Source organism: Marmota monax, unplaced genomic scaffold (assembly GCF_021218885.2).
Source record: "Marmota monax isolate L192 unplaced genomic scaffold, Marmota_monax_Labrador192_F-V1.1 WCK01_AAM20220418_F8-fsc00061, whole genome shotgun sequence".
In the NCBI taxonomy this organism is placed as follows: Eukaryota; Metazoa; Chordata; class Mammalia; order Rodentia; family Sciuridae; genus Marmota; species Marmota monax.
The window spans coordinates 9,791,786-9,818,737 of NW_026695230.1; the positions used below are offsets into that span (position 1 = coordinate 9,791,786).

At 33.4% G+C, this 26,952-nt stretch overlaps 1 protein-coding gene across 20 annotated transcripts in view; it reads left to right on the plus strand.

The window, feature by feature from the left end:
• The window catches only part of Sox6 (SRY-box transcription factor 6), a 612,624-nt gene that overhangs the window by 125,180 nt on the left and 460,492 nt on the right, over positions 1-26,952 (plus strand). For 5 of the 20 annotated variants that reach the window (XM_058576987.1, XM_058576984.1, XM_058576985.1 and 2 more), the window contains 2 exons: positions 22,542-22,620; positions 23,513-23,568. The exons of 14 other annotated variants lie outside the window; for them this stretch is intronic. The gene's annotated coding sequence lies outside the window, so the exon portion shown is untranslated. The remainder of the gene's footprint in view (positions 1-22,541; positions 22,621-23,512; positions 23,569-26,952) is intronic. One more of the 20 variants, XM_058576988.1, reaches the window with a different exon arrangement.

Sequence of the window (26,952 nt, forward strand, 5' to 3'; positions counted from 1 at the left end):
TTCGTTTAGTTTATTCATCATAGGAATAAAATTAGTTTTGATTTTATTTTTTACTCATTTAAATGATCCATTAGGAGGCACAAGTAATGTCTAGAGCCTTTGACTTTCACAAATTATCATACTTTTCAGTCCCCATATTATAAGACCACTATTGATATGCACTTATCCACAAAAACTTTTTAAAACATGGGAACTTTAAAGTTGATTGTAGTATAAAAACAAATCTAGGAAACAGAGCAATATTTTATTTCTTCATTATAGGAAAGATTGAAGATTCCCTCAATTAACTAATTCTGTATTTGGTTAAGATAATTAAAGAATTTGCAGTCAATATAAAAAAGTGATAAACCATAATACTTTTGGAATTACTTTTCATCACCATTTTTGGTTCTTGAACCTTGCATTGACATATATAAACCATAGGTATTGTACATAATGCTGCTTATCCTGCCAAATGAGGAATCACTTTCAGTCATCTGCCTGGTATGTCAACTGTTGTGCACTGAGTTAGCAAACCCCTGGCTTCATCTGCTTCCTTCACTATAGACAGGCTCTTTGCATTTATGAACCTTAGTCTGGCCTTGATGGCACACTAAGATGACTGATTAAGAATCATCTTATTTTTAGTTCAAGACACCCTAAAGGAAGTTTGTAAACATGCTTCCAGACCTAGTTTTGATGAATTTTCTAAAATTCCTCAGTAGGGCATGAACTGAAACCAAGGAGCTGACAATGTTAATAATTCAGCGTTTGGCAGTACTATGTGTATTAGTGCATTTGTAGTTCACCTAGACAAACCTTGGCCCAATCTAATGTGAAAATGAGTTTAATCATCTCATTTTTATCTCTGCCTAGCATTTTAATACTTTTATCAACCTATAGATAAGATACAGAAAAATATTACCCTCCCCATAGAATTACAAGGTTCAAAGCCCACAAGACAATTTTTTTTATTTTTTTATTTTTTATTGGTTGTTCAAAACATTACAAAGCTCCTGACATATCATATTTTTCATACATTAGATTCAAGTGGGTTATGAACTCCCATTTTTACCCCAAATACAGATTGCAGAATCACATCGGTTACACATCCACATTTTTACATAATGCCATATTAGTAACTGTTGTATTCTGCTACCTTTCCTATCCTCTACTATCCCCCCTCCCCTCCCCTCCCATCTTCTCTCTCTACCCCATCTACTGTAATTCATTTCTCTCCTTGTTTTTTTTCCCATTCCCCTCACAGCCTCTTATATGTAATTTTGTATAACAATGAGGGTCTCCTTCCATTTCCATGCAATTTCCCTTTTCTCTCCCTTTCCCTCCCACCTCATGTCTCTGTTAAATGTTAATCTTTTCCTCCTGCTCTTCCTCCCTGCTCTGTTCTTAGTTGCTCTCATTATATCAAAGAAGACATTTGGCATTTGTTTTTTAGGGATTGGCTAGCTTCACTTAGCATAATCTGCTCTAGTGCCATCCATTTCCCTGCAAATGCCATGATTTTGTCATTTTTTAGTGCTGCGTAATACTCCATGGTGTATAAATGCCACATTTTTTTTTATCCATTCATCTATTGAAGGGCATCTGGGTTGGTTCCATAGTCTAGCTATTGTGAATTGTGCTGCTATGAACATCGATATGGCAGTATCCCTGTAGTACGCTCTTTTAAGGTCTTCAGGGAATAGTCTGAGAAGGGCAATAGCTGGGTCAAATGGTGGTTCCATTCCCAGCTTTCACAGGAATCTCCATACTGCTTTCCAAATTGGCTGCACCAATTTGCAGTCCCACCAGCAATGTACAAGTGTACCCTTTTCCCCACATCCTCGCCAGCACTTGTTGTTGTTTGACTTCAGAATGGCTGCCAATCTTACTGGAGTGAGATGGTATCTTAGGGTGGTTTTGATTTGCATTTCTCTGACTGCTAGAGATGGTGAGCATTTTTTCATGTACTTGTTGATTGATTGTAAGTCCTCCTCTGAAAAGTGTCTGTTCAGGTCCTTGGCCCATTTGTTGATTGGGTTATTTGTTCTCTTATTGTCTAATTTTTTGAGTTCTTTGTATACTCTGGATATTAGGGCTCTATCTGAAGTGTGAGGAGTAAAAATTTGTTCCCATGATGTAGGCTCCCTATTTACCTCTCTTATTGTTTCTCTTGCTGAGAAAAAACTTTTTAGTTTGAGTAAGTCCCATTTGTTGATTCTTGTTATTAACTCTTGTGCTGTGGGTGTCCTATTAAGGAATTTGGAGCCCGACCCCACAATACGTAGATCGGAGCCAACTTTTTCTTCTATCAGACTCAGAGTCTCTGATTTGATATCAAGCTCCTTGATCCATTTTGAGTTAACTTTTGTGCATGGTGAGAGGAGGGGATTCAGTTTCATTTTGTTGCATATGGATTTCCAGTTTTCCCAACACCATTTGTTGAAGATGCTATCCTTCCTCCATTGCATGCTTTTAGCCCCTTTATCAAATATAAGAGAGTTGTAACTTTGTGGATTAGTCTCTGTGTCCTCTATTCTGTACCATTGGTCCACCCACCTATTTTGGTACCAATACCATGCTGTTTTTGTTACTATTGCTCTGTAATATAGTTTGAAATCTGGTATCGCTGTACCGCCTGATTCACACTTCCTGCTTAGAGTTGCTTTTGCTATTCTGGGTCTTTTATTTTTCCATATGAATTTCATGATTGCTTTCTCTATTTCTAAAAGAAATGCCGTTGGGATTTTGATTGGCATTGCATTAAACCTATAGAGAACTTTTGGTAATATCGCCATTTTGATGATGTTAGTTCTGCCTATCCATGAACAGGGTATATTTTTCCATCTTCTAAGATCTTCTTCTATTTCTCTCTTTAGGGTTCTGTAGTTTTCATTGTATAAATCTTTCACCTATTTGGTTAGGTTGATTCCCAAGTATTTTATTTTTTTTGAAGATATTGTGAATGGAGTGTTTTTCCTCATTTCCATTTCAGAAGTTTTGTCGCTGATATACAGAAATGCCTTTGATTTATGCGTGTTGATTTTATATCCTGCCACTTTGCTAAATTCATTTATTAGTTCTAGTAGTTTTTTTGTAGACCCTTTTGGGTCTTCTAGGTATAGGATCATATCATCTGCAAATAGTGATAATTTAAGTTCTTCTTTTCCTATTTTTATGCCTTTAATTTCTTTTGTCTGTCTAATTGCTCTGGCCAGTGTTTCGAGAACTATATTGAATAGAAGTGGTGATAGAGGGCATCCCTGTCTTGTTCCAGATTTTAGAGGGAATGCCTTCAATTTTTCTCCATTCAGAATGATGCTAGCCTGAGGCTTAGCATAGATAGCTTTTACAATGTTGAGGTATGTTCCTGTTATCCCTAGTTTTTCTAATGTTTTGAACATAAAGGGATGCTGTACTTTGTCGAATGCTTTTTCTGCATCTATCGAGATGATCATATGGTTCTTATCTTTAAGTCTATTAATGTGGTGAATAACATTTATTGATTTCCATATATTGAACCATCCTTGCATCCCAGGGATGAATCCTACTTGATCATGGTGCACAATTTTTTTGATGTGTTTTTGTGTCCGATTCGCCAGAATTTTATTGAGGATTTTTGCATCTAGGTTCATTAGAGATATTGGTCTGTAGTTTTCTTTCTTTGAAGTGTCTTTGTCTGGTTTCGGAATCAGGGTGATGTTGGCCTCATAGAATGAATTTGGAAGAGCTCCCTCTTTTTCTATTTCCTGAAATAACTTGAAAAGTATTGGTATTAATTCTTCTTTAAAGGTTTTGTTAAACTCCGCTGTATACCCATCTGGTCCTGGGCTTTTCTTGGTTGGTAGTCTTTTGATTGCTTCTTCTATTTCATCCATTGATATTGGTCTGTTCAAATTGTGTGTATCCTCCTGACTCAGTCTAGGCAAATCATATGACTTAAGAAATTTATCAATGTCTTCACTATCTTCTAATTTATTGGAGTATAAGGATTCAAAATAATTTTTGATTATCTTCTGTATTTCTGAAGTGTCTGTTGTGATATTGCCTTTTTCATCCCGTATGCTAGTAATTTGAGTTCTCTCTCTTCTTCTCTTCGTTAGCATGGCTAAGGGTCTGTCGATCTTATTTATTTTTTCGAAGAACCAACTTTTAGTTTTGTTAATTTTTTCAATAGTTTCTTTTGTTTCAATTTTGTTGATTTCCGCTCTGATTTTAGTTATTTCTTGCCTTCTGCTACATTTGCTGTTGTTTTGCTCTTCCTTTTCTAGGGCTTTGAGATGAAGTGTGAGCTCATTTATTTGTTGGTTTTTTCTTTTTTTGAGGAATGACCTCCAGGCGATAAATTTCCCTCTTAAAACTGCTTTCATTGTGTCCCATAGATTCCGATATGTTGTGTCTGTATTTTCATTTATCTCTAAGAATTTTTTGATTTCCTCCTTTATGTCTTCTGTAACCCATTGATCATTCAGTAACATATTGTTCATTTTCCATGTGATGTAGGATTTTTCCTTCATTCTTTTATCGTTGATTTCCAGTTTCATTCCATTATGGTCAGATAAAATGCATGGTATTATCTCCACCCCTTTATATTTACTGAGGGTTGCCCTATGGCATAATATATGGTCTATTTTTGAGAAGGATCCATGTGCTGCTGAGAAAAAAGTATATCCACTTGATGATGGTTGATATATTCTATATATGTCAGTTAAGTTTAGGTTATTGATTGTGATATTGAGTTCTATAGTTTCTTTATTCAACTTTTGTTTGGAGGATCTGTCCAATGGTGAGAGAGGTGTGTTGAAGTCACCCATAATTATTGTGTTGTGGTCTATTTGATTCTTGAACTTGAGGAGAATTTGTTTTATGAACATCGCAGCACCATTATTTGGTGCATAAATATTGATAATTGTTATGTCTTGTTGGTGAATGGTTCCTTTTAACAGTATATAATATCCTTCCTTATCCCTTTTGATTAACTTAGTCTTGAAGTCGATTTTATTCGATATGAGGATGGCCACCCCTGCTTGCTTACGAGGAAAGTGTGCGTGGTATATTTCTTCCCAACCCCACAAGACAATTTTGTGAAATAAAAGAAAATAGTTATTACAATAAATTGCTCTTGACTTAATGAAAATAATGCTGGGTTTTTTTTTATATTACATATGGCTAACTTGGGGTATTTTAAATTGCCCATTTGTTCAAAATTGCAGGTAAAGTACCTAGTTTGCTATTTCAGGCAAATATCTAACTCTTAAACCAGCTAATTTATGTTCTTATGGAAGAAAACAATATAAAGCACTTATCAGAAAAATTAAAACATGTTTATAATAATAGATATATTATACATATAATAGATAAGTTTATTCAGTACTTAGGACTTAAAAAACTTGTTTTACAAAAGTGGCTTTTGTGGAAAGGTGAACGTTATCTTATATTAAAAGGTTAAGAAATGACGTAATTTCTATTAAATTATTACTAAACCCACTATACACCTCATAATTTTGGGGGATTAGAAACAGTATGGCAATAGCTAGAGTGGACTGATACTGCTTTTAAAATTTGGTGGCTTGATGATCTGTCTAAATAATCTATGTACTTCTGGCATATATAAAAAAACATTTTATGATTGCAAGGGAATCATTTAACAGCATTATTTAACCCAAACTTTTTACACTGATATGACCACTTTGTTGTCATATTTTTTCTTTTGTAGGGTAGAAATGAAGAATTTAAGCTTTCATATAAAGAAAAAGTATGTAACTTGGTCGTCAAAGCATTTAAGTCAATATTTCTACCTAAAAATCCTTACCATTATGTTCAAGTTGAACAACAAGGGGAAGAGCTTATAAATATTGAATAATTGCTGAAGTATTAAAATGTGGTTTATATTAATTGGTGAAATACATTGACAATAAAACTGAAAGGAAATAAAGAGATAAAATGGAGATTATTTTGTTTGGGCTGCTTATAAAGCTGATTTTAACTTAATAAATTTCAAAAGTCAGACACTTACATCTCAATATTATATTTTCATAACATAAATCATTAAATGAGAAATTATGTCCACATTATACTCATGTGGAGTTAATGATGGTAATTTGCCACCTGTGTCATGTGGTTACTCCTTTTGATTCCTATGTAAAAATTTCCATAGTTTTCTTGGTTAAGTCTTCAGAGTCGAAAAGAATATGAATTGAAAGGAAGGATATTTTAACACTATGAAAATTTCATTCTTCTCAAGAAATCATGCAGAACGTCTGAAAATGAGTTGAAAAGAATTAGAAGTGTATTTTAAAAAACTGATTTGATCCATCCAAAGATTTTTTGGAGTGTCTTCATTATACTATCATTGTAATAAATGGCATTGGACTACAAGCTTAGTAACAAAAATGGAATAGATTTTAAACCATAGCTAGTTTAGTAACTTTGGATCAATTTCATTTCACTTCTGTGTTCCTTGCAAAAGAGAATGCACTACCTCTTTTTGAACAACCTGAATTTCTCCTACCCTGGAAAATCATAAAGTCCTACTTGTCTTTTGACATTGTCTAAGCTACTTGGATTAGGTAAAGCTGATCTTAAAAGAGAAAAAATGGATACTCAGCAAACCCCAGCAGATATTCTGACACACTCTTGGAGCTCATAAGAGTTGTCATAAATTTAAACATTACCTTTCCTAGCACAGAAACCGCACTAATAAATGGCTTTGAATATTTTATGAATGACTGAGCACCCTGCTTTGCTAATAAGTCCTCTGGAAGGCTGTGTCTTTTTTGGGATGGTTTTGCTTTTAGAAGGAGTGTTGAAGAGAAGCTACTTATGAGATGTCATATAATTTTACAAGTTGCATAACTGCTTTTAACTACTAAACTATCTCTGATTAAAATAACAATTGAGCTTGTAATTTTTTCTGAACAGCTGCTGCTATGGGGGGTCATTACCTTGGAGAACTCGAAAATAATCGTACTCCTGGTACATGAGTTATGTAGTCTTGTGTTTTACAGCAAAGCACAAAGTTTAAAGCCTATAGAAGAATGTTATTTGAAAGCTGTCAAACCATGTTAAAAAAGACTGCATCGTCAAAAGGCCCTGGTGGCCACGATTCTGCATGTAGCCTTGTCTTATTCATTATAAAATGCATGTTTATAAAGTTCCACAGAGCATCCAATTCCCAATTCACTTATATCAGCAAGACTTAACTTGCTCATTAATCTAAATTCTTTTGCAACTTTAATCTACATGTTTAATTAATCATAAAATGAGGCGGTAAGTAATTTCAGCAATGTGTGGCTTGTTATCAGATGCATTTAATCACTCTTCTGTGAGCTCATTTGGAAACACCTGAAGATGTCGAGTGCAGTTTGAATAAGCATAAATTATTCTTTGTCAGTGTACTTCACTCAACTAATAAGACATTAATTTAAAAGGCACTGTTTGTCATTTTTAGATCTTTACCAATATTTTTAGCTTAGCAATATAACTGTAATTGTATATATGATTCCAAACTAGTGCCCGACATAGGAAAGGGTAAGAGTTTAATTCACTTTTCTTATTTACATGTAATTATGTCATGTAATCTTAGTTTTTAATGAGGATTAACCATCTTGTAAGTATTCATATGCTTTTGGAATAAGGTACTAATGAATTATAGTTGGAAAAATTATTTGTTGGTACAAAGGCTTATAATTCCTTGTTTCCTCCCTAGGTTAGGAATGAAAGGCTGTGAGTTTTAGGAAAGGGCATTGATTTGAGGATACAGGTACTATACATGTTTGTATGATACAGATGTTAACATTAAAAAAATCCAAGTTTAGTAGCTACATTTTTTGGTCTCACATATTAAGATGAATAATTCTTACTTGGGGTAGGAAGCCTTAAATGATGTTCTCATTTCCCCCCAGTCTCTTAAGAGTATTGCGTAGTTGATGATGGCATTTTTAAAAAGGGATAATAATAATAATAATAATAATAATAATAATAATAATAATAGCAAAAGCCCACTCATGGCTTCAAAGCAAAAATTAAAAAAAATTCACGAGCATTGAGTGAGGTATATATCTCAATGTCAGAAGTATGAGACTGAAAATTGCATTTTATGGGATGTCATCACCTGTCCTGTTTATGCCACGAGAGCAATGACACATGGTAAGAATAATTATCTCAGTGGAAACAAATTTATTTACCTGCCGTGGAGCATCCCTGTTCATCTTACTCATGAACTCATCTCACTCATATGCTGTCTATGGATTGTCAGCATTGAGCCAGAGGGAATGATCCCTGAAAAGGGATTATTGGTTTGAGCTGAAATATAGCTGTATTCTCCATTTTTATTTGATGTGTACATCTCTTGGGCTTCTTCCCTTTCTTCAGGGATACTTTACACTGAACTAACAATTATTTATATGTCCATTTCCTACCTATGCCTCATGACTATGTAAAATTTTTTTCTTCCTATTTTTCTTCCTAAGGTAGAACAAAATCCCAGGAAATCTCTTTCCTGGTTCAAGTCATACACTGCAATACGTAGTAGTGAAATGCCATTTACCCTTATTTCACTTAAAGTACTATGTATTATTTTCCTAGAACAACTGATGAAAACTTCAGACAAAGGGTTTCTTCAGTATCATCTTTGAAAAAGAATATTTAATTTTAACTTAAGTTTCTTGATAAAAATATTCTTCTCATCCTATATGATCTTAGTGGTTTTGCATATATCATCTAAAATAAGGCTTGCTATTGTTTTATCTTGATATGAAACCTCATGCTTCTCATTAACTCTCATTTCTCTGAAAAACCTCTGATAATTTTTCCAAATAGGTAGATTTGTTTATTTTTGTGATTCTAGAAAATGAACTCAGGGGCACTCTACCACTGAGCTACAACCCAGTCTTTTTATAATTTTCACTTTTATTTTGAGACATGTCTTGGTAAGTTTTGTATTCTGGCCTTAAACTTGTGATCCTTCTACCTCAGGCCCTGGAGTAGCTGGGATTACAAGTGTGCACCATCATCCCTGGTCAAATAGGTGTATTTTTTAACTTGCTGTTAGAGGTGCAAAGAAAGATCATAGTGGCCTTCCCTTCACCCCAACTGATGCATGAGAGGTCTGTCCTGTTTTCCTATTAGGTTTCTCCACACCAAAACAATGATTTATTTTATAAAATGCCACACACATAGGTAGCTTTTTGTTGGTTGTAACTTTTTGTCTGTGTGACCTGCTTCAAGGGGAAAATGGTAAACTCACTTTAACCATCATATAATCATTTATATGTTTATGTTACCCCAAGAAATAGATAGATATCTTCCCCACCATTTTCTTAAACAAAAGTTTCTGTTTTAATTTTTACTGAAAAGTCCTTCATAATTTATACCTACCCATTCTCACTCTAGATCCTAGCTTTGTTTGTGAACATTGTTTTTCTATAGAAATCTTATTTTTCTTAATCATTTGAAATTGGCTCTTGTTAGATGACCATGTAAGCACCATATCAATACAATGCATTTAGTGGCTTTATGAGAAGTTCTGATGATAGATATACAAAGCTCTGCTTAGATGACTTTTTTTTAAAATTTAAATTTTTGATTATATAGGAAAGCAAGGCATTAGGTGATATGGATGGTTAAATGTACATTAGTTATTTCTATGGAATTTTCATGAGAATTTATTGACTTGTAGTTGTATTAACTTTCCTAGTCCCCTCAGCTTAAAACGTTGATCTGTGTATTTTTTTTTATTTTAGTTGTTGATAGACCTTTATTTTATTCATTTATTTATATGCAGTGCTGAGAATCATACCCAGTGCTAGGCAAGTGCTCTACCACTGAGCCACAACCCCAGTTCTGACATGTGTATTTTTTAAATCAGCATCTCAATTACTTATATTACTTATATTTAGAAAAAAATGATAGTAGCTTTAGAAGTTTTGATATTTTTCACATTATCTACAAAGCATAATACTGGCCTATGGTTTTTACTCTTGTCATCATTAGTAGTGGTAATATGCTATAGCCACGAATAATTGTTTGTTTATGAATACTTCTAAGTACTATATTTGAAAAATCTCAGACTTCATATATTAAAAAATGAAGTCGGGGCTGGGGATGTGGCTCAAGCGGTAGCGCGCTCACTTGGCGTGCGTGCATCCTGGGTTCGATCCTCAGCACCACATACAAACAAAGATGTTGTGTCCGCCAATAACTGAAAAATAAAATGTTAAAGTTCTCTCTCTTTCCTTCTCTCTCTGCTTCTCTCTCTCTCTTTAAAAAAAATGAAGTCATTTATAACTTTCATATTGAATTCTTTCTACTTTTAAAAATCATTCTTCTCTTTTTTATAAAAGGTTATTTAAAGGCGAATAGCTACCTGGAAACTTTTTGTTTTGTTTTAGTATTTATTAATATCACAAAATGTTTTCGTTGAGAGTGTATTTTCAGGCAGTTTCCAACTTAATAGGTAAAGTTCTGAAAGTGTGTTGTGTGGAGTGGTCATTTCATAGAAACTATGTTATAGATGGTGATTTGGTGCCTTGGGCAACTCTTAAAATCTATTTATTGCATAATATGTCTGAATAATATTATTTATAGTACCATAGTAGCTAATTACTGTTAAGTGGTTATGCAGTCTCATTTGAAATCTAACTTTAATAACATTCTTCCTATAAATTTTTGGTAGAGGGACTTGACTTTTCCTACTTCCACTCTAACAGTGCAGAGCAGTGGAAATGAAAAACACTTTGAGATTGTGTTTGAGAGATGAGGAGGGTTTCCTGATGTCCCTGGCTGTGGAAGGAAAGTTAACTAGGTATCCTGATTGAAGTAGGAGGGAATGGGTAATCCTGGTGGTCCTAGTATGGACCAGATGTCTGTTTTCATATAATGGCCATTCAATTGGAGGTTCATATATTTTGAAAGTGAAGAGGGATCATTCTATAACAATATAGTGATGAGCCAAATGATGGAAAAACCCAATACTTCTGTTCATTCACCTCATCTCACAGTACATTCCAGGTATTTCCATTTTTGTATTTTACTTACTCCTCCCTGCCCCATGACTTTGGCTCTTGGATTTTAAATGGTAACATTGGTGAGATTACTTAAATTTCTAATACCAGAACAGTTTTGGAATGCATTATGTATTAAGTTTTATATGAAATGAAGTGTAATATGCATATAGGAATTGGGATTGACTCAAATTTAAATATTCCTAAATATATGATGACCCAAATGAAGATGAGTAGTTCATTACTGTTTCACTATATTTGATACTTAAGAGTATCAAAAGAAAGCCATTTTAAAGTGAAAGTAGATAGTAGAAAAGTTATTTGGTCACTGGCAAAATATCATTTGTACTTCAGCAATTTTGCATCCTATTTACTCCTTCTACTTCAAATCTGGCAAATTGCATTTTTTTTTATTGCCAAAGGGAGAAAATATGAAAAAAGGAGAATAGTGGAGTAAAATGAGGGGAATGGTATTTTAAAAGATTACAAAGATTAAAGTTGTCAGTTTAGGAGAAACAATTTAATGAGTTATGGGTAAAATGGAAAGGATTTAGTTTCTCAAAGAAATAAATGGGCTCAAAAGTGTAGGGAGAAAGTGCTTGGCATTACGAGTCATGTATTTTTCTTAACTTGGAGCATTTGGCAAACTGAAAACTCAGCTGACTTCATGCCTAACAAGTGAAAAATCTGATTTTTCATCATCTAAGCACATAGTTGGGTTATATACAAACAGAGCTATTCAGTGTATAGGTGCAGTGGCAGGAAGCCAACAGTGAAATCAAACATATAAGCACCCTATAGAACCTCTTAAATTACTGCTGTGCTGTTGCCAGCTGTGCTGCCATGGAACAAGAGCTGTATAGATTTCTGTGCAGTGACTGGTTTACTTAACGCAGCTTGATTGGTTCTGTTTTTGCCCCTGTTCTCTTTGGCTGACAGCTGACCACAATACTAGGTCAGCTGAAATAAGACTGAAGTGAACACACCTACTTATATGAACCTCCTCTTGTACACTATCTCAATCTCCCCATTCTCCCATATACACATACTCTGTCTGTACTGGGAAAGGAGAGATTTTATCCAAGATAACTTTATTCAAGTGAAGCTAAGTTACTGGGTGGCACTTTGCAGTTCTTTAGTTCCATAAATCCATTAGATTTTTAGGAGAATCATTTGTCTTATTTGTAAGGACCTAAATTTATTGAATATAAATTTAGAATGGCATGCTCAATTCTTCTAATTGTATTAACTTTTCTTCATTTTAAATCATTACTTGCTTTCTAATTCTAGAGCTAGGAAAGTTGTTTAGAAACCATCTAGTTTTTCTCTTTTGCCTTTGGATAAACTCTGATAGTTGGTAACTTCTTTTAGACTTCCAAATAAGAAGATATATTCCAAAGGAAATTAGATAGCTTACAGATGAAACATGAAAGCTTACAGATTCATATGTTCTAGTTCCCATTAAGTCAGGAGGCTTTCAAACACTTTTTTTTTATGACAGCAGAATGCATTTTGATTCATTGTTAAACATTTTTGACTGTGACTCAGAATAAGAAATAAATTTAGGGCCTGGGATTATGGCCCAGTGACAGACTGTTTGCCTAGTATGTGTGAGGCCCTGGGTTTTTATTCGGTACCACATTAAAAAAAATCCATCAAGAACTAAAAAAAAATTTAAAAAAGAAATAAATTGAGGGCTGGGAGTGTAGCTCAGTGGTAGAGCTAGCTTACCTAACATGTGTGAGGGACTGGATTTGATCCTCAGCACTACATATAAATAAACAAAATATATTGTGTCCATAACAACTAAAAATATTTTAAAAATAAATGTATATGCTAACCTAGTATGTAATGTAAGTGAAATAAAAAGTTTTGTTAACTACATTTATTCATAATATGTTCAGTGTATTTTTTCTTTACTCTCCTTGCTTCCTCTTTCTTCACTTCCTCCTCTCCTCCATTTTTTCTTTTTAAATAGAAAATGCCAATTGATTCAGAAAATAGATTTTTTATGATTGATTCAACCAGTAATTTGAAAAATTTTGTATTAAAGTAAGCAATTTCCTTTTTTAAGAATTAAACTTCATGTTCTTTGGCTTACCATTGTTTTCTAAGAACTAAGGCTCTTCCACAGGGTATTGCTTACATGATATGTTTTGATAAAATCATTAGGAAGATAAATTTTGTACTATAGTATTAGCTCATAATTTGTTAACAGCACCATGTTTTAGGTGCTTAATTATACCAAGTTGTTGTGTTAAATTAGATAGATATATAGAAAAAACTGTTAATTTATAAATTTTTAGAAAATTTTATTATACCATTTTTTTTAGAATTAAGTTTCAGAGTATATGTCAACTTTCCCAAGAGTAGCACACTAAATGATAGAGCCAGAATTCAAATTCAGAATTCTTTTAATCAGTGATCAAGCTTGTACTCTATTCCTCAATCCTAATAGTTTCTTAAGTTTTGTTTAAAAATATTAAGAGCTTTTTGAAGAGTATATATCACAAAGCAAAGGAAAATGGAGTTGTAATGATGATTTTTGCCTAATAATATAAACTGGAACTTCTTGATAAAATAATTTTCTGTCAGCAAAGAAAAGGGAAGAAGGAAAGAAGGAGGAACAGAAGAAGAAGAAAATCTCAAAAGCCCTTGATAGAAGAACTTAATGCCTATATATAAATCTTATATAGTAAAATCTTGTAAGTCTTCTTTTTATGGATAAAACAAATAGATATACATAGAATTACATCTTAGAAGAAAGGATGTGTAGGCCAGGATATTTTAGCAAGTCAGAGGAACTCAAACATGAATGAAGAGTGGAATTTTCCATAATAACTGTGTTTGTTGAACAGGAACAGAGGAAAAAATGACTATCATGCCCGGTTTTGAAGAAAAACTTGTTTATGTGTGTAATACATTGGAGAAATTGTTTGGGATTACTTTGACTATGAGGAAATGTGACCACCAAAATACTTAAACAAGGTGTAGGGCTATGAGAGCCATGAAACTAATTAAATCAAATAAGAATAAGTATTTGTAAAAGTAATTTACTTACCTCATTTTTCCAATCCCTCTTTTTCAAGAGAAAATATTTTTAAAATAAAATAATAGTTGAAGTTGACTTTTATATCCTCTTTTTTTCCTCTCCCAAACCCTGGCTCATTCCCAAGTTTAATAGTAGACAGATTCTGTCTCCCTTCTCTTTTTCCCTTCCTTTCTATCTCTTATTTCTTTTCCTTTCTCTTCTTTTCTCTCTACCACTTCCCCCCCAACTTTGTAATCTTTTCTTTCTTTCATTTTGAAATATTACATGCAATTTTTACAATCTCCATTACAATCATTGTTCTCTCAGTAGAAATATGATTCTTGGGGCTGGGGATGTGGCTCAAGCGGTAGCATGCTCGCCTGGCATGCGTGTGTCCCGGGTTCGATCCTCAACACCACATACAAACAAAGATGTTGTGTCCGCTGATAACTAAAAAATAAATATTAAAATTCTCTCCCTCTCTCTCTAAAAATAAAATAAAATAAAATAATTATAAAAAAGAAATGATTCTTGAATCTTCTAAGTAAGAAGCAAAGGAAACTTGTGTTTGTTTTTTAAAAGGATTATTGAGAAAAACAGTATCCATTTTGCCTTATTGCATCTTTCTCTTTCTCCCCTATCCCAAGCACACAGTTTCAGAAAGAAATATTATCCTGTTTCTGGAAAATGTTGAAATATTGCCTTCTACATTGTATTTTAAGATTTGTATCTGAGGTTATTTCATGACCATTAGAAAAAATAGATTCTGCATTAAAATTGAAATTGATCTAGATAGTTCTGTCATACTAACTATAAATAATGCTTGGTAAGAACACTTTTATACTAGGATATGGACTTGTTCAATATGTAATCACTATGTGATACTACCTCAGAAAATAATTGAAAGCAATCAGGTGCACTGGATCTAAACCTCATTGAACTCAAGGCCAGATTTTTAAAACCAGCCTCCTCAAAGGTGCTCAGATAAGGTGGAATAGGATGAGTTTGGATTAAATGTACTTAAAAAAAATGCTTTGAAGGATAGAGGAAGATGAGAAGAACTACTTCCAGTGACGATAGAATGTAGTACGAACAAGATTAATAATAGGTACATGATTGGAATAAGTTGATGAAGCTCCCCAGTAGTTCTGTGGGTAGACAGATTTTGTTTATAAACAAGGATGTAAAAATACCTACAGACACATGACTGCAACCATGTTGGGCAAATTTGAAGTATGTTGGTAGGCTGAGTGAGTTACAGAACAAGAAATAAAACAATTGTATATTTAAGATGGGAGAAGAGGACCAGTAGTTCATTAGTTGGGAAAGGATGTGTAGAGTTGCTGACCATATAAGTTATAGTTTTCCTGATTTATTGAGTCTAAAGTAAAAGATCAAATGTTACCCTTCTGTTTCCTTGTTTTTATACACACACACACACACACACACACACCTATTTTGGTATTGGGGATTGAACTCAGGGGTGCTTAACCACTAAGCCCCATCCCCAGCCCTTTTTAAAATATTTATTTAGAGACAGGGTCTTGCTGAGTTGCTTAGGGCCTCTCTAGGTTGCTGAGGCTGGCTTTGAACTCCTGATTCTCTTGCCTCAGTCTCCCAAGCCGCTGGGATTACAGGCATGTGCCACTGCACTGGGCTATTTGTGTATTTTTTTTTTTTTTTTTGAGAGAGAGAGAGAGAGAGAGAGAGAGAGAGAGAGAGAGAATTTTAATATTTATTTTTTACTTTTCCGCGGACACAACATCTTTGTTTGTACATGGTGCTGAGGATAGAACCCCGACCGCAGTCATGCCAGGCGAGCGCGCTACCCCTTGAGCCACACCCCCAGCCCTATTTGTGTATTTTAATATGTATCTGAAGGTGAAATTTAAGTCTGTACATTTTCAGATATGGAGTCTCTTTATTTTTTATTTTTATTTTTTGGTACCAGGGTGCTTAACCACTGAGCCACATCCCCAGCCCTTTTTTAAAATATTTTATTTAGAGACAGGGTCTCACTGAGTTGCTAAATTCCTTGCTAATCTGCTGAGGCTGCCTTTGAACTCGTGATCCTCCTGCCTCAGCCTCACAATTTGCTGGGATTAACAGGTGTGCACCACTGTGCCTGGCAGATATGAGTCTATTCTTGATTCAGGAGTCTTCTTGGTCTTATGATCATTTAATGTTATCAAGATATCACTTCCATATTTCACTTTACATTATAGTAGCTATTAGGGTGACTTAATAAATTAATTTTTATGATGGGCAAATGCAGCAAAAATTGTAAGTATGATTACTACATGGATGTTAACTTTCTTTTTTTATTTTTTATTTTTTAAAATTAGTTATACATGACAGTAGAATGCACTTATATACTCGATGTATCATTCATTGGATGTTAACTTTCTTCTAATCTGACTTCTGGCTTCAGCTCTAACCAGGATCAACCTTCTTGGTTGCAAGGTGGAGTGAAATTTTGGAAGTAATGCATCTAAAGAGGCAAATAAGGGTTGGGGCTGTAGCCCAGTGGCAGAGCGCTTGCCTAGCACGTATGAGGCACTGGGTTCGATACTTAGCACCACATAAAAATAAACAAATAAAATAAAGCCATGCTGTCTATCTGTAGTATTAAAAACTACAGAATTTTTTTAAAAGAGGCAAATAATACTGTAATTAGTATAATTTTATAACTTGCTATCTCAGAAAAGAGAATGGTTTACTCTTCTGCCCTAGTAGTTAAGGGAGTCTTGGGAGAACAGATTATTATTAGCATGTTCATTTAATTTGATTTCCTGGGAAATAGAGCTTTTGATGGTAAAGGGACTTTGGTAAAAATATCCTAAAGTAACTTATATTTTTCATGGTTTCTTCTTGCTGTCCCACTCTAATTTCACTAGTTAATAGAAAAAAAAATAGATAAGGCCAGTGTGTAGTAAGTGTTTTTTTTTTTTTTTTTTTTTTTTTTTTTTTTTTTTTAAATATGGGTTCTCATTAAATCTCCCAGGTTGGCCTGTAACTTTCTGGGTTCAAGTAATCCTCCATCCTCCCAAGTTGCTGCAACTATAGTTGCATGCCATCACACCCACCATTATTTTTAACTGAAAATGTTTATAGAGATTTTGTCAAACAGCAAGAGCTATGGTTGATTTATAACAAGTTCTAAATAAATATTATTGAGAGAAAGTATGGAAATAAATATGTACATGTTCATTTATTAATTCTTTTTTTTTCAATCAACATTCATCTGTTTAGGGCTTCTTATGTTACAGATAGACATGTTGAGATTTAAAAGTTAAAAGCACAGTAAAGTCGGTTTAAGTTGCTTAAATCGCTAGTGGAGAGATAGGTAAAGAAAGAAATTACATTAGCATATTACTTTTAGAATCAAATATGAATGAAGTAAAAAACAGAAATTTGAAATTTACCAGGAAGAATTGGGAGAAGGCTTCACTTAGTAGGTTAACCTTTGAGTTGCTTCTTATAGGAGTAGCAGAGATATACCTGGAGGGGATATGGAGATAGAGTAGTCTAAGTCAAGGGTACACTATTTTAAAAACACCTAGACATTAAGTGGGCCTGGTATGTTTTGGGAATTGTAAGAAGTTTAATTGAATGTAAGAAGTTTAATATGTGGGTCAAAGGGAATGGGGGAAAAGATTAGGTTGAAAAAATACAGTTGAGATTTCAGTAGTGCAGTTGACTGTTTTCTGATATGAACCTGGAAAATGTTTAATTTCAACTAATGAATTTGCTCAAGATGTGTATTTTTCTTGGGATTACCTCTGTTATCTCCACAATATATGCTATTTAGTGCTTCTACTAGAGCACATGAGATATTAAACTATTAAAATGAAGTTATGCAGATTATGATATGATATTAAAGGACTTTGGAATGATGTACTGTTGCTAATTATTTTTCCTTAAAGTAGTCCTTTTTGAGTTGGTTTTGAACTTGGCTAGTGAATTAATTTGTTAGATAACTTGTAAATAGTCAAAATGTTCTAAATTCTAAGAATTAATGGCACTATATTATAAAATAAATACTTAGGTTAACAATTTTTATTTCTATTTATTTCTTTTTAAGAGGTAATAATATGAATATGCAAAATATATCAATTCATATCATCTCCATAGCTTCAGAAAAGTGTCAACTGGCAGTAACTTTGGTATCTTTGTTTCTATGAGGTACTTATGATGTATACTTTAAAACTTTATTCTAGATGCAGGTTTCATTTTTACACAAGGAGAAAGTCAAGTTTTGCAATATTTGTTGGTTATGATTTTATTTACTCCCAGAGAAACACTTCAGAAGCTCCAAACCTCCTTTTAGTGAAATTATGTTCCTTCAAAGGAGAAATATCATTAATACCTTATAATACATTTTACCAGATTACAGACAGCATGATGTGCTTTCCAAGTCAAAAAGTTTTCCACCAAGTAATAGCAGCAGTGAAAATTGAGAGAGAAACAACTAATTAATCTCTGCTCCTTTACAGCTGTTTAATGTAATGCATAACTAAAAGTCCTGTTAAATTAATTAATGATTTCAATTATGAACTTTTCTCCAAAATGTTATGATTCGTATCAGGCTGATAATGCAGTGACCTGGGAGTGTGAAATCTATGTTATGAAGAGAGTCGCCAGTTAATTGATTCACAAATTACTTAAAGTTTGTTGCACCCAAGGGAGTGCTCAGTTTCACAACAGTCATTTCTTAAAGTGTACAAACTCCTTTTTCACTTTAAGAATGTCTTCAAGCCTGGGGAGGTGGCTCACGCCTGTCATCCCAGCAGTTTGGGAGGTTGAGGCAGGAGGATCACAAGTTCAAAGCCAGTCTCAGCAATGATGAGGCGCTAAGCAACTCAGTGAGACCCTGTCTCTAAAATGAAATACAAAATAGGGCTGGGGATGTGGCTCAGTAGTTGAGTGCCCCTGAGCTCAATTCCTGGTACCAAAAAAAGAAAAAAAAAAGGTCTTCGGTTTTTGGCATGATAAAATGCCAGCATGTTTCTAGAGCTGAGTAATCTGAATATTTATGATTTAGAATTTTATGTGAATATATGGAGATTAAGCTTGTGCTAAAAGAGGAAAAATTTGCTATACTTAATGATTTTGTTTTGTGGTAGTTTTTTTCATCGCTTTTACTTTGGTAACTTTAAATCATTTTAAAATTTAAAAAAACTCCACCCCTTTGATTTTTTTTTGCAGTTGTTTTTTACATTTTTTTATATTGTGCATATTTTATGTTAAAAGACAATGTAATTATGCATTCTTAGGAAACTGAGGCCAGGCATGGTGGTGCACACCTATAATCTTAGCTACTCAGAAGGCTGAGGCAGGAGGATGGCAAATTTGAGGCAAGACTCCACAACCTATAGAGACCCTATCTCAAAATAAAAAAGAGGATTGGTGTTGTATTGTAGTGGTAGAGTACACCTGAGTTCAATCCCCAGTTTAAGAAAAAAGAAAAAGAAACTGTGAATGGAAAATAACACAACATAAATTATTTTTATAATTGCTAATTGAAGTATTTGGGTTATTGGTAGGTATAAAATACCAGCCTTAAATGTTGGAGAGGACACCGATTTCTCAATGCAAGAGTGGTGATTTCTATAGGACATCTTGAATCTTTTAAAAAAACAATGTAGGAAAAAAATTAAAGAGGTATTTTATAAACTTACTTCTAGACTGGTTATTTCACCCATAACCTAAATAACAAATAAAGTATACATATGTAAAAGGAGAAATATCATTAATACCTTATAATACATTTATTAAAATTTTATTAATATTTTCATGCTGGGATTGGGTTGATTTCAAAGTAGATGAGGTGGTTAAAAATGAGAATACTTCCTTGAGTGCCTATACCTGCCTCAGGTACAAAGGAAGGAGGTGATTCTGAGAAAATAAGAGATTTTTAAGTAAGTATAGAGGGCAGCAGAAGGGTCTTTAGACATGAGTGGCAGATCTAACAGTGGGCTGTAGACTCTTTTGTTCCACACACATATTTGTCTTAATGAATAAAAAGTACAATGCTTTTAGGGTGGCTGAACAATAACCTTTGCAGTTTCACTCCGTTTTCATGAGTAGTCTGAAAAAAAAATTCTTTTAATATGAAAAACAAAATATTGTTTGGGGAAAATTATCTCTCAGCTCTAAATGGGTGGATGTATATTTACAGGGTGGAGCAGGAAGCTTCTATTCTGGATAGACAGTGTTTGAAAATTTTGCTTGTCCTGGTGACTCTTCTGTTTTACTTCTTTCATTTTTTTGACCCAAGAAAATTGTCCAAAGAGAAGATGAATAGAGAAACAGTATTATTATAAATAAGTTTATCTTTGTTACACTTGCTGCAGGGCAAAAAGAAATGGACTTGAAAGGGAAGTAAATTTATACTAATTTTTGCATTGTAGGAAATGTACTATTTTAGACACTGACTGCTTCTGTTTTCTAAAATTAAGGAGCCTATAATCTCAGCACCATTAACAAGTGCTGTCATTCAGATACACAGTGTCTGGCTGATTTAAATAAAATGAAATGAAGATAGTTGTTTCTGGTCCCTTGGCTTCACTCATTGCCATAAACATATGCTCTGCGTCCCGCTTCTTTCCATCTTATTTATGACTTTAATTTGTTGTGTGGGCTGCGCTAGAAATTAAATTTAATATAATTCTCCAAGGGACCCTGTCATATAATAACATGGTAATTTCTGTGTATCCTTTTGAAAAATGAGGAAATTAATTCTTCCTGACATGTTCTAATTATTCCAGTGTGAACGGCAAATCCGTTTTTCCTAGCCCCTGAAGTGTTATAGGCAAATGGCTGGTGTTCAAAGCAGAGGTGCTAATGCTGACCAGCAGTGCGTTTAATTTGAAACATGAGCAGACACCTTTCAACACACCTTTGTAATATTGGAGTACTTTACAGAAATTAATTCACTACTTATTTGGCAGCTTAGCCTTGGGGTTATGTTTTTTTATTCATCAATACTATAGTCATGTTAGCATAATGTTTCCCATTTCTTTCATGCTTGGTGTCTATGTGTGGAACTTAAAGTGTGCAATGAATAGTTCAGCTGTGTGAATGAAGGAGAATTCAGACACTTCAGAAATACCAGTTGTATGCCAAATTGTGTTTACTCTTTATAGAGAGGTGTAGCGAGGTCTTGAATGTTAAACTTAATTATAGTCTATGGTTAGCAGCTTTAACTGAAATTACATACTGTAGTAATTATTGGGACAGTCTTGCTGTGAAAAGACTACTATAGACTCTGCTGTCCTGCTAAAAAATTCAATTGTGAAAATCTTAATTTTTACATAGGGAATGTTACCATAAAGAATTTTTGTGAATAAAACTTATGAAATAGAACTCTCAAGATGAACTCTGCCATGAAAGAAGTAGCTAAACTTAGGACATAAAGGATTAAAGTCCTCTTTGGTACTGTTGGTCACGTGTAACCATGTATTCATTCAGATCTGTTGGATGGTCCATGTAGTATTCTTTAGAGGAATTAAAAAAAAAGAATTTGTTTATCTGTGATCTTTATTGTAAAACTGGCCATTATATACATTTCTCTAATCAAGTCAATCATGTATGTCAGCCCTGATACAATTCCTTTGTTTTAGTGAACAGCTTATAGTTGCCGTTACACATCAGTCATTTATTGTTATAATTAACAAGAAAAATGAATGCATGAGATCTTACTTAAAATAGAAGATAGAAACACAATTAAACTTAAATAAAAGAAGTAGGATTGTGTTTGGAGTGAATGTAATTAAGGTTCCTCTGTTTTTGTATCTTGATGTTATATTCCCTTTAAATTTTAACTTAAAAAGGAGAAATGAGAAGAGTAACATAATTATTCTGATAAATAGCAGCAATATTGCCCATATTTTCACTGTTGATCACTCAGCTGCTAGATATTTAATTTTATTCTCTCCATCAATCTACAGGAGAGATTTAGATTCTCTATTTTCCTTTCTACTAGACTGATGGAAAAAGTGGATATCTTTTGGCTAGAATCTGGGGGAATATAACAGTGTGCTTTCTCCCCCTCTGTACTCTTCTTGTCAGGGCAAGGTTATTTTATGATTATTTCTGTGGATTTATAAGGCAGTAGATGGAAGAAAGTATTGCAAATAAAAAGGAAGCAAGTAGATCCCTTCCTAGACCTACAGATTATACAAGTTGCTCAGGATATCCTGATCATGGACTTCTCTCTTTCCTAGGAAAGGAAGAGAAATCTGCTACCCATTTGACCCTTCTTTTCCTTCTCCTTCTTTTCACTGAAATTGTAGAAGGATTAGCATTGAAGAGCCGAGACAAAAGCTAGACCAGATCCTGGCCCTAGGAGACCAGATCCTTTCCACAGTCTGATGTATCATTTATATAGTTCTAAGAAAGAATTGAAGATTTTCTCAATACCTAATATTCTTCAAAGTAAAGGATCCATAAAAATTGTTGACCACGTTACAAAAAAGCTGCTATATGTGCAATTCTGCATATACCTAGTTCCATTCTCTTTCTAGGAAAGAAACTGCAAACATTTTTATATGCTTCCATCTCAGGATGCTGCAATCAGTGTGTCCAGCAAAATAAATGAAAGAGGTAAATATCCCCCAATTTTGATTTTTTTTCTTTAAAAATGTTAGGCTCAGTTTTTGGTCATTTTAATTCCAAAAGTCTCTTATTATTTCAAATTAATGTATAGAAAAATATGTTAAACTTATTTCTATATTCTCTTTACCTGATATATTTTATTTTCAAATAATTAAGTTATAGTTTGCATATATATGTATACGTATAATGTATGTGTATATACACACAAACTCACATACACAAACATATACATATTGCCAAAAGGCCTATAATTCATTTATCTCTTCTTGTTAAACTCATTGATACCTTTCTTTACACCAGTATGTTTGTTTCATAAATCAATGTCATTAATTTTTCAGGCTTATTCAGTTTTGTTTTTACCAATGAATGAAGTTAAGAACAAGGTTTTTCCCCACACTTATACACACACTTATATTTTTTACAAGAATAATAACAACTAACATATATTGAACATATACTGTATGCCAGACACAGTACTAATCACTTTATGTGAATTGTTCCATGTGAAACTATAAACAGCTCTTCTAAGTAGTTATCAGGTTAAACAATTTTCCCAAATTATACAGTTATACAGTTTGCAGGTGTAGAGCTGAATATTTTAATATATTAAATGCTGAGAACAATGCCTAGCACACAGTAAGCCTTCACCCAATGATAGTTGCTATTATTGTTTTTGTGGGAGAGTTCTGGTGGGTTCTTAATATCAATCAATATTTGTTGATTTTCTTAATTATGATGATAATGATGGGGGTTGTTGTGGTGATAGACTAGACTACTTGGTCTTTAAACCTAGCTTGTGAACTTAGGTACTTATAAAAATTGTAATCTTAATTCATACAAACAGATATTCTTCCAATACTTACATGAAATTCTCTTTTAGGTACTACAAGGTATATAAAATGTCTCTGCTGCCATGGAGCTTACAATCTAGTGGAGGTGGGTGTGGTGATATGGGCAAATATATACAAACTGGGTAGAAAAAAATTCATTTTATTTTATATTTTGAAATAGTTTAAGGAGAGAATTTTTAAGGCCCTTACATTCTTAAGTGAGCCCACAGCCTTGAATAGATTGTATTCTTGGTTCACAGGGAAGGTTAGGATTATGATTCAATCATAGTTTGGGGATGCAGCAAAGTGGGATGATTTCACACATATTGAATTTAAGATGCTAGTTGGACCATTATGTGGAGATGTCAGACACTCAACAGCAAAGTGACATTTACTGATGACTTCTTTTGAAAAAGACACAGAAATTCACTGCTCAGAATGCATTTTCTCATTTAATATTTCTAACAACCCAGTGTAGTAGTTGTTATTATTAGTAACCCCATTTGACAAATAAGGAAACTGAAATTTAGAGAAATAAATACCTTGCTGTGTGAATAAGCTTTCCATAACTGCACAAATACCTAAAATAAATCAACTTAAAAAGAGAAAAGATTTATTTTGGCTTGTGGCTTTCAATCCATGGCTGGTTGGTCCCATTGTTTTGGGGTGTGTGAGGCAGCACATCATGAAGAGAAGCACATGGTGGTACAAAAAGCTCTTCACCTAATATCTGAGATGTGAAAGATAGGGACGTGTCCCACAGTCCCTTTAGAGAATATGCCCCCAGCAACTGCAAGACCTCTTACTAGGCTCCATCTCTTTAAATTTTTACTATCTCCCAAGCTGGGGATTAAACTTTTAAAACATAGGTCTTTGGGGATACTTAAGATCCAAACTAGCTCTTATCTGAAATTGTAGGGTTAGTAGGTGACAGTGCTGGGGCTTAAAATTAGACCTGTCTTGCTATGTTCTTAATCATGAAAGTACATTGTATAAAAGTGTGACTGAGTAGAGATACATATTTAGGAGTTATCTGCAAAGAAATGATAGTTAAAATCATCTAATTAGGGCTGGGGAGTAGCTCAGTGATAGAGTGCTTGACTAACATCCATAGAATCTGGGTTTGATTCCCCTTAATGAAAACAAAACAAAACAAAACAAAACAAATCCCCCATAACCAACCCTTATAATAAGTTGATATTTCCTTATAAAGAGATTGGGAGGGAGAGAGAGAGAGAAAAAGAGAGACAAAGAGAACACCCTAAGATTAAAACTTCAGGGAATGGTAAAGGGTTATGACAGAAGCAATGAAAGAACACTAGAGAAATACTTGAGGAAAAATAAATAAAAAATGTTTTTATGTCATAGAAATCAAAAGAGGAGAGACTTTCAACAATAAGTGAGTAACCAACAATAATTGCTGTTGATTACACACAGCAATATCAAATGTTAAAATATGAGAATTTTAGAAGACTGAGGATTTGTCAATAGGAGCTTGTTGCCAAAGCAAAATGCTAGAGGATAAGAACTGTGGTATGAAGATGAAATAGGGAAGTAGTGACAGAGGGATAGAATACTTTCTAAAGATTGGTAGCTGAAGAAGCAAGTGACTAGTGACCAGTGCAGTTTCATAATAGAGACCACTGAGAGAAGATTTTTTTTTTTTTTAGGATATGGAGAACATAATCATGTTTATGAGCAGATGAGAAGCAATCAGGAAAGAGAGATGGGAGGAAGAAAGCCAAAAGAAGAGACAGAAAAAGGAGAAGAAAAATTGTTTTCTGTGTGCACGTTTTCGTGCATGTGCGTGCGTGCGTGTGTGTGTGTGTGTGTGTGTGTGTGTGTGTTTTGGTGGAAGGCATCAAACCCAGGGCTTCCTTAGGCAAGCACTCTACCAATTGAGATATATTCCTATCCCTTTGTTTCTTGAATTATTTTTGCTCAAAGACTTTGGATAGATGTATTAGTTTCCTAGGGCTGCTGTAACAAAATACCATAAAACAACAGAAATTTATCGTCTAACACTCTGGAGACTAAAAGTCCCCAAATTATGGGGTTGGCAGGGCTATTATCCCTTTGAAAACTTCATTGCTTCTTCCTAGCTTCTGGTGATTTGATAGCAACCATTGGCCCTTCTAGATCTCAAATTCTATGATTCTACAACTAGTAGGTTATATTATTACATAATTCAGATTCTTATAAGGAAATGTACATATAGATTTCATGCTTTGTGAATTGTTAGCTTGTGAATTGATGTTTTATGTATATATATTTATGTGAAAAAAATTTAATGATAATTTGGAATTTGCAAAATATATATAAGCAAGCCATTAAAAATAAGTTTAAAATATGTTATAATGCTAAATTTTCAGTTCTTAAAACCATAATCCTCTTCATAAGAAATTGATTATATTTAAAATAATGTGATTTGATAGACTAAATATATATATGCAAATTGTTTATACACAGCACAATTATTGGTATTTATAGTTCTTCATTTTTAATCAATAGTTATTTTCTTTGCTAATGCTAGAGCAGTTAAGCTCTCAAAAATAATACTAAGTTTCAACTGTGGTGAATGATGTGATTTATCTTATATATTAGACTATGAAGCTGCATAATAGTTGTATATTTTGTCAATTGATTAATTACATAAGTTAGATTGCTACAATCTATTATTTAATATAACATATAATATAAACCTTTACATTTAAAAGTACCCAGGTAAAATGTAAATATTTCTTTAAATATTTGTGATTACCATTTTTTTCAATGACAGATTTTTAAATTATGTTATTTTTCTCTCAAGTATTTTTAATGTCTAATTTATGTGAACTATAGATATGGCATATCAGACAAATATTTAATGTAGTTTTCTATTGCTTACTAATTGTTTATTGAGCACTTGCTTATGAACAGGTATTCTCCTGAGGAGTGGGGATTCACATCTCAATGAGAAAGGGTTCTTTATAGTCAAAGAGTTTAATGGTCTAGAGGGTGAGATAAATATGTAAATAAATACAGTACAATGTAATATACCACAATAAAGAAGAGATATAAATGAAATTTTCATAAAAGCAGTGACTTTCAGTCAGGTATTGATAAAATAATAGGCTTTTAAAGAATGTAAGCCCTATAAAGCTCCTATAAAGCTCAGCAGTCTCTTGTGCCTAGAATAATGCCAGGCATATAATCAGCACTTTTTTTAGTAACTATTTTTGAAAGTCAAATCAGTCTTTAGGGATAAAATTTAAAAGCTCACTCCCAGAAGCAGAAACAACATGAGCAAAATATGAAGATATTGAAAAGTATGGCATATGTGAAGACATGATTTAATTTATTATGGTTGGAATGAGGGATTGAAGAAGATGTACAAAATATAATAAATAAGAATATGCACTTTGGGTCAGTCAGATTGGAATTTGAATCTTTAAAAAAATTCTTTTGTAGTGCTAGGGATAGAACCCAGGGCCTTGTACAATGCTAGTTA